This window comes from Panulirus ornatus, unplaced genomic scaffold (genome assembly GCF_036320965.1).
Source record: "Panulirus ornatus isolate Po-2019 unplaced genomic scaffold, ASM3632096v1 CTG_714_pilon, whole genome shotgun sequence".
NCBI lineage: Eukaryota > Metazoa > Arthropoda > Malacostraca > Decapoda > Palinuridae > Panulirus > Panulirus ornatus.
This window is the reverse complement of record NW_027265220.1, coordinates 5672-15634: the sequence shown is the minus strand read 5'-3', so window position 1 is coordinate 15634 and position 9963 is coordinate 5672. Positions and strand designations below refer to the sequence as shown.

The 9963-nt window shown below is 39.5% G+C and overlaps 1 non-coding gene across 1 annotated transcript; it reads right to left on the bottom strand.

Annotated features, from left to right (window-relative positions):
• Positions 1-6945: 6945 nt before the first annotated feature.
• TRNAV-UAC (transfer RNA valine (anticodon UAC)) lies at positions 6946-7017 on the bottom strand. The gene has a single exon. It is a non-coding gene; the product is annotated as a tRNA-Val (tRNA).
• Positions 7018-9963: the final 2946 nt, after the last annotated feature.

Genomic DNA, 9963 nt, shown 5'->3' with positions numbered 1-9963 from the left:
CTTTCCTCACTCATTCTCTCCATGTGCCCAAACCATTTCAAAACACCCTCTTCTGCTCTCTCAACCACGCTCTTTTTATTTCCACACATCTCTCTTACCCTTACGTTACTTACTCGATCAAACACCTCACACCACACATTGTCCTCAAACATCTCATTTCCAGCACATCCATCCTCCTGCGCGCAACTCTATCCATAGCCCACGCCTCGCAACCATACAACATTGTTGGAACTACTATTCCTTCAAACATACCCATTTTTGCTTTCCGGGATAATGTTCTCGACTTCCACACATTTTTCAAGGCTCCCAAAATTTTCGCCCCCTCCCCCACCCTATGATCCACTTCCGCTTCCATGGTTCCATCCGCTGACAGATCCACTCCCAGATATCTAAAACACTTCACTTCCTCCAGTTTTTCACCATTCAAACTCACCTCCCAATTGACTTGACCCTCAACCCTACTGTACCTAATAACCTTGCTCTTATTCACATTTACTCTTAACTTTCTTCTTCCACACACTTTACCAAACTCCGTCACCAGCTTCTGCAGTTTCTCACATGAATCCGCCACCAGCGCTGTATCATCAGCGAACAACAACTGACTCACTTCCCAAGCTCTCTCATCCCCAACAGACTTCATACTTGCCCCTCTTTCCAAAACTCTTGCATTTACCTCCCTAACAACCCCATCCATAAACAAATTAAACAACCATATATATATATATATATATATATATATATTTTTTTTTTCATACGATTCGCCATTTCCCGCATTTGCGAGGTAGCGTTAAGAACAGAGGACTGGGCCTTAGAGGGAAAATCTTCACCTGGCCCCCTTCTCTGTTCCTTCTTTTGGAAAATTAAAAAAAAAAACGAGAGGGGAGGATTTCCAGCCACCCGCTCCCTCCCCTTTTAGTCGCCTTCTACGACACGCAGGGAATACGTGGGAAGTATTCTTTCTCCCCTATCCTCAGGGATAATATATATATATATATATATATATATATATATATATATATATGTGTGTGTGTGTGTGTGTGTGTGTGTGTGTGTACACGGATAAACTTTAAGGCTAGCCGGGGTGTACTGGTGATGCCTTTGACCTAAAATGTAAGTTCAATTGAGCCCGTAGGCCGACCCTGCACGTAGCTTGAATCCTTTTGTGTTCACTATAATCTTCTTTACTATATCTCCTCTCCTTAATCCCTTTATCTTCACTATGCAAGGCCTATTATAATCTTCACTACAACCTCATCTTCATATGACCTTATCTTGACTAAGCTGGTTTCAAGGAAGGCTTTAGATTTTTCCGCTTACACAAACAACGGACTTACACGGGGCTCCACGAGTGTAAACCTCCCTCCTAATACAGTGCAAATAGATGATTACACAAACCTACACACCACCACCACCACTAACAATACACAGAGAAATAGCCTCTTCGGTTGCCCTTGGATCCGCCCTTGAACGCAGTTTGGAGGATTTGGGGGATCAGGTCAACAAGGTTAAGTTTACTACTACCTCATATTCACCAACGTGTATCTTCACTATTAGCTTATTTTCACTTAATGATATCTTCGCTATACCCTCTTCTTCACTACACCGTTATTTCTACCATAACATCATCATTGCACTCCCTGATGTTCATTAAGAGTAGTTCTTATCTTCACTACATAATCATTTTGAATAAACTTTACTCTTTAATAACCCTTATCTCTACTACATTCGTATCTTCACTACAACCTATCTTGACAGTATCCTTATCATCACTATACTCTTCTTCACTACACTCTCATCTTAATATCATCCTTCTGTTTACCGAACTTAGTTCAAAGTCTGACTTGAACGTAGCTTTGGAAAGTTTGTGTTCCTCATTGTGTTACCTCCTTATTATCATTGTAAAGGCAAGTGTCACCACTCCCTAACTAAACCCTTATCGTCACTACACTCTCATCATTATCATTACTTCTTGATGTTCGATACAAAATCTCAACATATACATTCATCTTCACCACAGAATAATTTTCATTGCCCCTTAATCTTCATTACTCCTTGTTTCAGCTACATCCGTATCTTCCATTCATTCTTATATCTTATATTAGTTACATCTTTACAATATCTTTATATCTTCTCTGTTCCGTCTTTTGGAAAATTGAAAATGAGAGTAAAGGATTTCCGGCCTTCTGCTCCCTCCTCTTTAAGTCGCCTTGTACGACACGCAGGGAATACGAGGCAAGTATACTTTCTTCCCTATCCCCAGGGATAACAGCATCTGGTGTTCCCAGACGGTCACCCATCCAAGTACTAACCAGACCCAACGCTGCTTAACTTCCCTGATCGGACGATATATATATATATATATATATATATATATATATATATATATATATATATATATATATATATATATATATATATATATATCATATATATATATATATATATATGATATATATATATATATATATATTGAAAATGTGAAGGAAAATAGTGAAATTGGAGAAAAGTGTAGCTTAGACATTGAAGCTTATTGATACAGTGGTTAAATTGATGAGAACTGCTATTGACGTTTGTGTAAATAAATTATACATTTCCTTTTTTCCATAGCCAGAGGTTGAACCATTATGTGACATTCATTTTTTTCATTCATTTCAAGCTAGAAGTTTCAGTTTTCTAAATTGTTTCTTACATTTTTCATATGTATATATATGTATGTGTGTGTGTGTGTGTATATATGCGTATGTATGTGTATGTGTGTGTATGTGTATATGTATATATATGTGTATATTATCCCTGGGGATAGGGGTGAAAGAATACTTCCCACGTATTCCTCGCGTGTCGTAGAAAGCGACTAGAGGGGACGGGAGCGGGGGGCCAGAAATCCTCCCCTCCTTGTATTAACTTTCTAAAATGGGAAACAGAAGAAGGAGTCACGCGGGGAGTGCTCATCCTCCTCGAAGGCTCAGAGTGGGGTGCCTAAATGTGTGTGGATGTAACCAAGATGTGAAAAAAGGAGAGATAGGTAGTATGTTTGAGGAAAGGAACCTGGATGTTTTGGCTCTGAGTGAAACGAAGCTCAAGGGTAAAGGGGAAGAGTGGTTTGGGAATGTCTGGGGAGTAAAGTCAGGGGTTAGTGAGAGGACAAGAGCAAGGGAAGGAGTAGCAATACTCCTGAAACAGGAGTTGTGGGAGTATGTGATAGAGTGTAAGAAAGTAAATTCTCGATTAATATGGGTAAAACTGAAAGTTGATGGAGAGAGGTGGGTGATTATTGGTGCATATGCACCTGGGCATGAGAAGAAAGATCAAGAGAGGCAAGTGTTTTGGGAGCAGCTGAATGAGTGTGTTAGTGGTTTTGATGCACGAGACCGGGTTATAGTGATGGGTGATTTGAATGCAAGGGTGAGTAATGTGGCAGTTGAGGGAATAATTGGTATACATGGGGTGTTCAGTGTTGTAAATGGAAATGGTGAAGAGCTTGTAGATTTATGTGCTGAAAAAGGACTGATGATTGGGAATACCTGGTTTAAAAAGCGAGATATACATAAGTATACTGATGTAAGTAGGAGAGATGGCCAGAGAGCGTTATTGGATTACGTGTTAATTGACAGGCGTACGAAAGAGAGACTTTTGGATGTTAATGTGCTGAGAGGTGCAACTGGAGGGATGTCTGATCATTATCTTGTGGAGGCTAAGGTGAAGATTTGTATGGGTTTTCAGAAAAGAAGAGTGAATGTTGGGGAGAAGAGGGTGGTGAGAGTAAGTGAGCTTGAGAAGGAGACCTGTGTGAGGAAGTACCAGGAGAGACTGAGTACAGAATGGAAAAAGGTGAGAACAATGGAAGTAAGGGGAGTGGGGGAGGAATGGGATGTATTTAGGGAATCAGTGATGGATTGCGCAAAAGATGCTTGTGGCATGAGAAGAGTGGGAGGTGGGTTGATTAGAAAGGGTAGTGAGTGGTGGGATGAAGAAGTAAGAGTATTAGTGAAAGAGAAGAGAGAGGCATTTGGACGATTTTTGCAGGAAAAAAATGCAATTGAGTGGGAGATGTATAAAAGAAAGAGACAGGAGGTCAAGAGAAAGGTGCAAGAGGTGAAAAAAAGGGCAAATGAGAGTTGGTGTGAGAGAGTATCATTAAATTTTAGGGAGAATAAAAAGATGTTCTGGAAGGAGGTAAATAAAGTGCGTAAGACAAGGGAGCAAATGGGAACTTCAGTGAAGGGCGCAAATGGGGAGGTGATAACAAGTAGTGGTGATGTGAGAAGGAGATGGAGTGAGTATTTTGAAGGTTTGTTGAATGTGTTTGATGATAGAGTGGCAGATATAGGGTGTTTTGGTCGAGGTGGTGTGCAAAGTGAGAGGGTTAGGGAAAATGATTTGGTAAACAGAGAAGAGGTAGTGAAAGCTTTGCGGAAGATGAAAGCCGGCAAGGCAGCAGGCTTGGATGGTATTGCAGTGGAATTTATTAAAAAAGGGGTAGATTGTATTGTTGACTGGTTGGTAAGGTTATTTAATGTATGTATGACTCATGGTGAGGTGCCTGAGGATTGGCGGAATGCGTGCATAGTGCCATTGTACAAAGGCAAAGGGGATAAGAGTGAATGCTCAAATTACAGAGGTATAAGTTTGTTGAGTATTCCTGGTAAATTATATGGGAGGGTATTGATTGAGAGGGTGAAGGCATGTACAGAGCATCAGATTGGGGAAGAGCAGTGTGGTTTCAGAAGTGGTAGAGGATGTGTGGATCAGGTGTTTGCTTTGAAGAATGTATGTGAGAAATACTTAGAAAAGCAAATGGATTTGTATGTAGCATTTATGGATCTGGAGAAGGCATATGATAGAGTTGATAGAGATGCTCTGTGGAAGGTATTGAGAATATATGGTGTGGGAGGAAAGTTGTTAGAAGCAGTGAAAAGTTTTTATCGAGGATGTAAGGCATGTGTACGTGTAGGAAGAGAGGAAAGTGATTGGTTCTCAGTGAATGTAGGTTTGCGGCAGGGGTGTGTGATGTCTCCATGGTTGTTTAATTTGTTTATGGATGGGGTTGTTAGGGAGGTAAATGCAAGAGTTTTGGAAAGAGGGGCAAGTATGAAGTCTGTTGGGGATGAGAGAGCTTGGGAAGTGAGTCAGTTGTTGTTCGCTGATGATACAGCGCTGGTGGCTGATTCATGTGAGAAACTGCAGAAGCTGGTGACTGAGTTTGGTAAAGTGTGTGGAAGAAGAAAGTTAAGAGTAAATGTGAATAAGAGCAAGGTTATTAGGTACAGTAGGGTTGAGGGTCAAGTCAATTGGGAGGTGAGTTTGAATGGAGAAAAACTGGAGGAAGTGAAGTGTTTTAGATATCTGGGAGTGGATCTGTCAGCGGATGGAACCATGGAAGCGGAAGTGGATCATAGGGTGGGGGAGGGGGCGAAAATTCTGGGGGCCTTGAAGAATGTGTGGAAGTCGAGAACATTATCTCGGAAAGCAAAAATGGGTATGTTTGAAGGAATAGTGGTTCCAACAATGTTGTATGGTTGCGAGGCGTGGGCTATGGATAGAGTTGTGCGCAGGAGGATGGATGTGCTGGAAATGAGATGTTTGAGGACAATGTGTGGTGTGAGGTGGTTTGATCGAGTGAGTAACGTAAGGGTAAGAGAGATGTGTGGAAATAAAAAGAGCGTAGTTGAGAGAGCAGAAGAGGGTGTTTTGAAGTGGTTTGGACACATGGAGAGGATGAGTGAGGAAAGATTGACCAAGAGAATATATGTGTCGGAGGTGGAGGGAGCAAGGAGAAGAGGGAGACCAAATTGGAGGTGGAAAGATGGAGTGAAAAAGATTTTGTGTGATCGGGGCCTGAACATGCAGGAGGGTGAAAGGAGGGCAAGGAATAGAGTGAATTGGAGCGATGTGGTATACCGGGGTTGACGTGCTGTCAGTGGATTGAATCAAGGCATGTGAAGCGTCTGGGGTAAACCATGGAAAGCTGTGTAGGTATGTATATTTGCGTGTGTGGACGTATGTATATACATGTGTATGGGGGTGGGTTGGGCCATTTCTTTCGTCTGTTTCCTTGCGCTACCTCGCAAACGCGGGAGACAGCGACAAAGTATAAAAAAAAAAAAAAAAAAAAATATCATATATATATAAGACTTAAAACAATGAATTACCCAAATAACAAAAATGGAAGCGCCGGGCTTTGAACCCGGGTCCTCTCGCATGCCAAGCGAGTGCTCTACCACTGAGCTACGCCCCCAAGAACATATTTTGTGACATAGTATTATATGAAGTACTGAGATTACTACGGCAAAATAGTGTTTGACCGACCGTTGCCGACTAGCCGGCAAAATAACCACAGGGTAAATCTCCATGTTGCTGTCGTGTTTTCCTCTCAATTTTCCAAGAAGAAATGAGTTTTACTTTTTTAATTTCGTTGCAATAGACTGGAACTAAGCAATAGACTGGAACTAAACAATAGACTGGAACTAAACAATAGACTGGAACTAAACAATAGACTGGAACTAAACAATAGACTGGAACTAAACAATAGACTGGAACTAAGCAATAGACTGGAACTAAACAATAGACTGGAACTAAACAATAGACTGGAACTAAACAATAGACTGGAACTAAACAATAGACTGGAACTAAGCAATAGACTGGAACTAAGCTGACCTGGTATGAGGTCAGAGCCCTCATTATCATCCCTGCTAACTACCGGAAGCAGATTAAGTCGTTCCACAACCGATGTCCGGCCCATGTTAACTCTGATGTGCCCAGCAGTTGGAGGAGGATCGCCAGAAGCTTCTGGAAGATTTCAAGGACGTCTTGGTGGACCTGACCATTTCAGATAAGGTCGAAAACCCCAATTTATTGTGAAGATCTTCACTATAACGTTGGACGAACATACTGAATGTTGCACACATGTGATGCGGACAAAATGAAACAAGATAAAGACAAAAATTATGTCTGGTGTGGGTCTCGAACCCACGACCTTGAGTGTGTAAGACTCACGCTCTACCACTGAGCTAACCAGACAATAGAAAATACGTCTGTTTCTTCAATTTGAATTAATGAAAATCTTTGCGAGGCAGCGTTTAGAAAAGAGAGATGTCTTTGACGAAATTTACTTGTTTGGCTCCTTCTTTTGTTCCTCAGTATCGAAAGTAAACATACTGAAGGATATATATATATATATATATATATATATATATATATATATATATATATATATATATATATATATATATATATACATATATATATATATATATATATATATATATATATATATATATATATATATATATATATATATATATATATATATATTCTGGGCAACCAGAAGCCATGCCCTGGCGATGAGCAAAGATCTTGTTAGAAAAGATGTAAAAAAAAAGAAATAAGGCCTTTCTAGTATAATAGTATTGGATGAATGACGAAATGGTGAATGTGAACTGTACACAGTAGCTTAAAAAAGTGTTTGATAGCAGAAAAAAATTTAAGAGAATGGGTCCCCATGTGTAGAACTCCATCCCAGTACATTAGAAATGCAAGAAAGATATCCTGTGAATGTTCAAATTGACAAAAGACCTTCTCACAGAGAGGTCATTTATTTTGACACATGAGAAACCTTAAACTTGGTCATAGTGCCAGAGGACCATCTTGCAGATGAGTGGTTTATTGCAGGATATGAACCTTCACACTTGAGAGAAGCCTTTCTTATATACTTACTCTGGTCAAGACTTTTCAGACACGCCACACTGGTCACAGTGCCAGAGGACCATCTTGCAGATGAGTAGTTTAGTGCAGGATATGAAACTTCACACGGGAGAGAAGCCTTTCTTATATACTTACTCTGGTCAAGGCCTCTACTACAAAGCATCTCAGACATGACATACCTCTTTTTTATGTGGGATGTCATTGTGGTAGGAGGATGAGCTTCAGGCAAACGTCTAAGGACCAGGTGGTGGGAGAGAAGTCTGGTTCTCCTGCAGGAGTCAGAACGTGGAGTTAGTAATGATACAGAAACATATGTGACACAGACACTTATCTTGAATAGGTCAGAATTGTTTCTGAGTCATGTGTGTACAGGTTGCAATGGTTGATTTTGTTATTGTAAAGGAAGGACTTTGAGCTCTATGAAATTAGTTTTTATGCTGAGGATTAGAACTTTCCTTCTACTAATAAGTATATATATATGGTAATTGGAAAAAGAAATTAGCCATTATATATATATATATATATTATCCCTGGGGATAGGGGATTAAGAATACTTCCCACGTATTCCCTGCGTGTCGTAGAAGGCGACTAAAAGGGAAGGGAGCGGGGGGCTGGAAGTCCTCCCCTCTCTTTTATTTTTTTTTTTTCTTTTCCAAAGGAAGGAACAGAGAAGGGGGCTGGATGAAGATGTTTCCTCAGAGGCCCAGTCCTCTGTTCTTAACGCTACCTCGCTGACGCGGGAAATGGCGAATAGTATGAAAGAAAGATATATATATATATATATATATATATATATATATATATATATATATATATATGTATTGAAAAGGATCGCAATTTTGCACGTGATCAAGTATATTCTTATGAGTTCACAGGGAAAATAAGCACGATAAGTTCCCAAGTGCACTTTCGTGTAAAACTCACATCATCAGGGGAGATACAAGAGAGAAATATAACAGTCAGTTGAATTACAACGAAGAGACGTAGCTAGGACGCCATATGGTAAACATGTGATTGTCCAAGACAGACAACAAGCGCATCATAAACTTATTATGTGGACAAGAAGGTGAATTGTTTACAAATTTTATCAACATTAAAGTTATCCAATTTGTATAGACTATCACTAATATTAAGATTATAATTCTTTGTGTATTCAGAAATAGAAGATTCAATGATATTTCTCGTGGTGCTGGAGTTAGAGTTAATAACTGAGATGGCATTATTAACTCTAATTCCAGTACTACGAGAAATACCATTGAATCTTCTATTATTAAATACACAAAGAATTATATACCTTAAGGAAACCAACATGGCGGTCAAAAATAAGCTTTAGGAATGAAGTTTATGAATGGAATATCAGTGAGACGATCCAAATGACGAATGAATGAGAGCGTAGTCAACATACAATATAAAAGGACATATTATGAATGGCAACCAGGCAAGTAACGGCCCAACTGAATGGAAGGATTTAAAAGTTCGCGTTATATGACGAATTTTGATAGATTATCCAAATTTCCATTCCAGTTATGAAACTTAATGGTTGTGTTCAGTTCTAGAGACAAGGTTTAAAGGTCTGTGTATCAGAGATGAACCACAAAGGATATCGTTAAATTAAGTGACATTAAAATTTGTCAATTAAGTGAATCATTTTGTACAATAGCTGTAATTTGACAGAGTTAAAAGTTCGCATTTTCATTACAATTCTAATTCAAAAGTTTGAGTTTCAATGATGGTTTGCACAAACTTAACGTACATTTAAGTTTTGTGTTTATATGACGTATCTTAAAGGACTCTGGTAAAATAACGCAGCTGGAAGGTTTACGTTCAAATGACGGTGTTTAAATGTTTATTGATGAATGGTAGATTTAAATGGATAGATTTTAAGTTCGCGTTTTCATGAGCGACTTTAAACCTTGTGGTTGAATGTCACAGTTTAAATGTTGGTATGTACAATGTTGACCAGATGGCGGTAGTGTGTAGACACAGCCATACCAGGTCGTATTTATCATCATTAAAGTCACCTTCCTTACTTACTTATGGCGGCGATGAAATTCACTGGTTCTTGATTGTGCACCAATTAACCTATCAGATAATGGTACAATGTTTGCCTGGTGTTGCATATATCACGTCTGTTGTTGAAACACAAGAATGCCAGGTGACTTTGGGAGTGGATGATAATATAAAGATCAATATTAATGTGGGAAATCTTGAACCGCCATCACCAGACACAACACATGTTTGGATCTGGCGGGGGGAGGGACT